This window comes from Cuculus canorus, chromosome 25 (assembly GCF_017976375.1).
Source record: "Cuculus canorus isolate bCucCan1 chromosome 25, bCucCan1.pri, whole genome shotgun sequence".
Taxonomy (NCBI): Eukaryota; Metazoa; Chordata; class Aves; order Cuculiformes; family Cuculidae; genus Cuculus; species Cuculus canorus.
The window spans coordinates 6,478,597-6,484,532 of NC_071425.1; the positions used below are offsets into that span (position 1 = coordinate 6,478,597).

Below are 5,936 nucleotides of genomic sequence, written 5' to 3' on the forward strand. Positions count from 1 at the left end.
CCTGCTCTCCGCACACCTCCAGCTCCCCTTGCTCCGAGCCCCTTACCTCCCCTTCTTGGTCGCAGGCGGAGGCAGAAACCCAGGAGGCATTCCCGGCTGCGTTGCCGCGCGGGAGATCCCTGCAGTCCAACTACTCCACCTCGGCGTTAATCATCAGGACTGTTGCTCGTTAGGAGGTTTTCCCGCTGCTCAGAGAGGAGAAGGACGGATGCCGAGCAGCCTGCGCATTCGCCAGAGAGAGAAAATACGGAACGGTTCACCCCACCCACTGCCAAACCCTCCAGATCCCTCCAGTCACGAGAGGGAAACAACCATCGTCCCCTCCCGCCTTTGAGAACTGCGGAATGGCTGGAGTTAATGTTAGGATGGCTGGAAACACAGGACTTCCAGCGGTTTGCAGTCGACGAGGAGAACGGCACAAATCACCCGCGTGTTCGTACGTTCATTTTCTTTTATATATTTTGACGTATCCCACTCCACAGCCCGCAGCCAACTTGATCCCCCAGGAAAGCATAAACTTTGGAATATACTGAATAAACACGCAGATAAAGGCACTTTCATTTTCCTCATCACCAGGAAAACAGTAAACCCAGCAGTTTTCCCCTTTTAAATAACCTGAAGGACAGCGGGGTTGGTAGTCAGACCAACGGCTGCTTTGCTGAACGGATTCCTAGCAGAAAGGGATGGATTTTTTGCCCGGCACTTATCCTTGGCTGAGAGTGGGGTATTGAAATAATAAAAATAACACTAAAATAACAAAAATAATCAATGGTTTGTGAAATGCAAGGGGTATGGTCTTCCCCTCATGTCTAACACCAACTGAACCCCTCATCAAAGAGCTGAACCCGGTACCACCAACTGTTGCTTGAGAATCCATGCGGTTCAACCATGTCCTCATTAAACCTCAACACACCTCTATGTCCCTAATGAACCTCGATGCCCCTAATTAAACCTCTCTATCTCCTATTTGTTATCAGTTTGTCGGTGGATCACAATCGGCGCTTCCCAGAGAAGCAAGGCCGCGATGACCAGAGCGGGTCAAGCCTCATTCCTACCAGCAGAGAAGAGAACTCGCTAAAAAAAGCCGGTAAAAATAACTGTACAAATGTCCCTCCTGTGAAATTTGGTGACAACGGGTCAAAGTCAGGCCCAACAGAGCCAAAACTTTCATTATCTGGTGGAAGGGAGGGATTTGTTCTCCTCACATTCAGACCAAGCACATGGAAAAGCTGAACCGCAGGGCGCCCGTCAGCAGCCAACAGCGTTGGACACGTCCATCTGGCCATGGAGAGCCCGGAGCTGCTGGATTCTGAGCTCCTGTGGGTGCTGGGACACCGGGATGAGGAGCTGCGGTGGCTGAGAAGCCTCCAGGAGGGAGGGAATGGGAATAGGGACGCCAGGAGCAGGGTGGGGACGGGGACATGGAGAATGGGATGGGGACGCGGAGAGCAAGGTGGGGAGATGGAGACACGAGGAGCAGGGTGAGGACACAGGAAGCAGGATGGGGACATGGGGAAGAGGGTGGGGACACTGGGAGCAGGGTGAACATGGGGACAGGGAGCAAGAAGGGGACATGGATGTGGATGGGGACATGGGGACCAAGCTAGGGATGGGGACCAGGATGGGGATGAAGACACGGGGGAGAGAGCGCGGACACGAGGACACAGGGAGCAGGATGAGGACGGGGACATGGGGAACAGGATGGGGACACTGGGAGCAAGGTGGGAATGGGGATGCAAGAAGTGGGATAGGGATGGGGACATGGGGAAGAGAGCGGGGACACAGGGACAGGGGAAGCAGGGTAAGGATGGGGACATGGGGATGGGGACACAGCAACAAGGACAGGGATGGGGACACAGGGAGCAGGATGGGGATGGGGACAAGGATGGAGATGATGACATGGGGACCAGGATAGGATGGGGACATGGAGAGCAGGATGGGGATGGGGGGGGGCAGGATGGGGACATGGGGATTAGGACAGGAATGGAGAGCAGAATGGGGATGGAGACATAGGGATGGGGACAAGGATGGAGATGGGGACACAGGGACCAGGATGGGGATGGGGACCAGGATAGGATGGGGACATGGAGAGCGGGATGGGGATGGGGACATGGGGATGGGGACATGGGGTCCACGATGGGGATGGGGGGGAGCAGGATGGGGACATGAGAACCAGGATAGGATGGGGACATGGGGATTAGGACAGGAATGGAGAGCAGGATGGGGATGGAGACAGGGATGGGGACAAGGATGGAGATGGGGACACAGGGACCAGGATGTGGATGGGGACAAGGATGGAGATGGACACATGGGAACCAGGATGAGGACAGGGACATAGAGAGTAGGATGGGGACACGGAGATGTGGACATGGGAACAAGGATGGAGTCGGGGACATGGGGACCAGGATGGGGAGATGGGGACCAGGATAGGGATGGGAACATGGGGACAAGGATGGAGACAGAGACACGGGGACCAGGACAGGAATGGGAACAAGGATGGAGACGGACTCATGGGAACCAGGATGAGGATGGGGAGACAGAGATGTGGACATGGGGACCAGGATGGGGACATGGGGACCAGGACAGGGATGGGGTCACGGGGAGCAGGATGGGGATGGAGACATGGGGACAAGGATGGAGACAGAGACCCGCGGAGCAGGACAGGATGGGGACGCGGGAAGCAGGATAGGAGGGGGACACGGAGAGCACGATGGCGATGGGGACGGGGGGCAGGACAGGTTCCCGCTCCTCAGAGCACGTTGGCTCCCGGTCTCTGCGCTCGGAGATCTCGGTTCACCCCCCTCGGCTGCCCTCCCCCCCGTCCCGTGCCGGTACCCTCCCCCCCCCCCCCCCCCCCCCCCCACTCACGCTCCCGCGGGTCCGTCCGGGCCCCCCTGGGCCGCCAGCGCGGCGGGGGGCACTGCGCATGCGCAGAGACAGCGCCGACCCCCGCCCGGCTGAAGGGGGAGGGGACGGGAGGGGGGGAGACACCGGGAATGGGAATACTGGGAATGGGATGGGGACACCGGGAATGGGAATACTGGGACTGGGATGGGGACACCGGGAATGGGAACACTGGGAGTGGGATGGGGACACCGGGAATGGGAATACTGGGACTGGGATGGGGACACCGGGAATAGGATGGGGACACTGGGAGTGCGATGGGATGGAGACACTTGGAATGGGACACGGGGAAAATGGGAACGCGATGGGGATACTGGGAATGGGATGGGGACACTGAGAGCGAAGTGGGGACACTGGGAATGGGATGGAGACACAAGGAATGGGAATACTGGGAGTGGGACATGGATGGGGACACTGGGAATAGGATGGGATGGAGACATTGGGAATGGAATGGGGACACTGGGAGTGGGATGGGAGGAATGGGAATGGGGACACTGGGAGGGGGACAGGGATGGAGACATTGGGAATGGAATGGGGACACTGGGAATGGGACATGGATGAGAACACTGGGAATGGGATGGGGACACCGACAATAGGAATACTGGGAATGGGACGTGAATGGGGACAACGGGGGTGCGATGGGGACACTGGGAGTGGGATGGGGAGAGCAGGGATGGGATGGGGACACTGGGAATGGCGATACTGGGAGTGGGACATGGATGGAGACACTGGGAATAGGATGGGGAAACTGGGAATGGGACATGGATGGGGATGGCGGGAATGGGATGGGGACACTGGGAATAGGCTGCAGACACTGGGAGTGGGACATGGATGGGGACACCGGAGATGGGCTGGGGACACTGGGAGCAGGACAGGAGTGGGGACATGGGGAGCAAGACAGGATTTGGGGACAATGGGAACAGGAAGGGGACATGGACACCAAGAGCAGAATGGGGATGAGAGCACTGGGAGCAGTGCTACAGCCAAGGACACCTGGAGCAGGATGGGGACACTGGGAACAAGATGGTGATGGGAGCATTGGGAGCAAGGCAGGAGTGGGGACACAGGGCTGCAGCCAGCGACACCTGGAAGAGGACAGGCATGGAGCGGGGACAAGGACACTGGGAACAGGGATGGAGACAGCGACAACAGGAGCAGGATGGGGACACCGGGAGCAGGATGGAGCCACAGGCAGCAGGAAGGGGACAGGGATACTGAAGGGGACATGGGGACCAGGACAGGATTGCAGCCAGGATCAACCGGAGCAGGATGGGGACAGGGCCCCTGGGAGCAGGAGGTGGCACGTCCCCTTGGGGACCCATCAAGTCACTGGGGATGGGGACAAAAGGGACAACCGAGAGCTCAGCCAAATGTCACCCATGCCCGTTCTCCCGCTGGCGGGGGTGTTGCGGTGCTGAGCCCAGTTGAACTCGTGCAATGCATGGACCCCCCAGCTTCCCCCGGGCAGCTCTGCGTGCTGGCGTGCCTCAGTTTACCTGTGCCACGGTCCCAGACGGACACATCCCCTCAGGCCAGCGTGGGGAAAATTCCAGCCTCTTGGAAGGGGCTGGGGTCAGGGTCTGGCCGCACGCAGCCCCCGTTCCCAGGGAAGAGACGCTTCCGTGGAAAATTCCCAGCCCGCGTGCGTTGGGATGGGTTTTGGGCTGCAAGAGCTCGCGCAGCCGCTCGGGCCCTGCCACAGGTCAGCGTTTTCCAGCTGTTGGGAACAGTGTGCGTGAGAACCGGCTCCTTCCCACGCCCGCTGGGGCCGTATCCTGCCTCCCTGCTGGGGTGAAAGCCAGGGTGATGCTCGGATCCCTATGGACTTCTTGGGCAGCGCAGCCACAAGTGCTGCTCTCCCGAGGGCAAAGGGCGACTGGTGCCGATGCCCACGGATGAACGGGACTCTCCAATCCCAGAGAGCTGGTTGAGATCGGAGCCACCCCGGGACAACAACCCATGGACAAAACCCCTCACCGCGATGGGATGGAGAGGCCAAGCGCTTAGCTCCGGAGCCGGGGTCACATCCCCCGAGCGCTGGGACAGGATGTACGGCAGCGAGGGCAACGATCCTCCTGCAGCTCCAGAGGCCTGGCCTGGTCCCCTAGCGCCCAGTTTGGTACTGGGCTGTACTGGGAGATGAAAAACAGCCCCAGCAGGGGCGTAAGGCAGGGTTGTGGTGCCAGGGTGGATGCAGGAGGCAACGGGGAACCTCCTGGTATGAAAGGCTGAGCCCAGAGATAGGGTTGGAGCCCCGGGCGGATGGGATGGGGCAGCGTGGGCGATGCCACCAGCAGCAGCAGGAAATCCTTCCCCTCCCCGGTTCCACGCTGGCGAGCGGTGACCCTGCATCAGCCACCGTTGCGCAGTTTCTGCAGGGCCCCAGCTTGGACACGCTTTCCAGGGCTGCTTCCCACCCGCTGTGCTTGCAGCAGCCCAGTGCCTCCCAGTTTACACCAGTGGCTGGAGGTTTTGGAGGGGACTTTGCCGCTCTCCCGGCTGCTCTGCGGTGCTGCGTGTGCCCAGGAGCCATCCTGAGCCCCTCCGAGGTTCCCAGAGGGGAAGGTGGGGCTGGACCATAGTGTCGTGGCCAAACAACCTGGCAACGTCAGGATGATCCCAGGAAAGGCTGAAGTTGGCGGAGCAGGAGATGGACAGGGTGGAAAGATCCCAGGAGATGTAAACCAGCCCTGTGTTCACAGCGGGGCACGAATCCGGAGACAGAGTGAGGAGCTGCAGCAGGACAGAGGGAGCAGAGAAAACCTGCCGGAGCACGAGAGGCTGATGGGATCCCCTGAAAACAGGGCAGGAGCCCAAGACCTAGTGAGAAAGGAGGAAAATCTTGGTGTGGGATGGGACGGTTCCGGACTGGCTGGGCCATCTGCAGGGGTACGCAGAGCCTGTGGGGTGAGACAGTGCTCAGGAAAGAGGGGATTTGGGCTGAAGACGGGGGAAATTGGGGCAGCGAGTGCTCCAAGCACCAGTGAAGGCTGAGCCGCTCCCAGTGCTGCCTTCTCTCGGCGCAATCAGAC

At 59.8% G+C, this 5,936-nt stretch overlaps 1 protein-coding gene across 5 annotated transcripts in view; it reads right to left on the reverse strand.

The window, feature by feature from the left end:
* The window catches only part of GJC1 (gap junction protein gamma 1), a 32,375-nt gene extending 27,788 nt beyond the window's left edge, over positions 1–4,587 (reverse strand). Inside the window, exons 1-2 of one of the 5 annotated variants that reach the window (XM_054088146.1) lie at positions 4,401–4,587; positions 47–220 (exon numbers count right to left, since the gene is read on the reverse strand). The gene's annotated coding sequence lies outside the window, so the exon portion shown is untranslated. Of the gene's footprint in view, positions 1–46; positions 314–2,868; positions 2,926–4,400 lie in introns of those variants that run through there. The other 4 variants (XM_054088148.1, XM_054088147.1, XM_054088149.1 and 1 more) reach the window with 4 other exon arrangements.
* Positions 4,588–5,936: the final 1,349 nt, after the last annotated feature.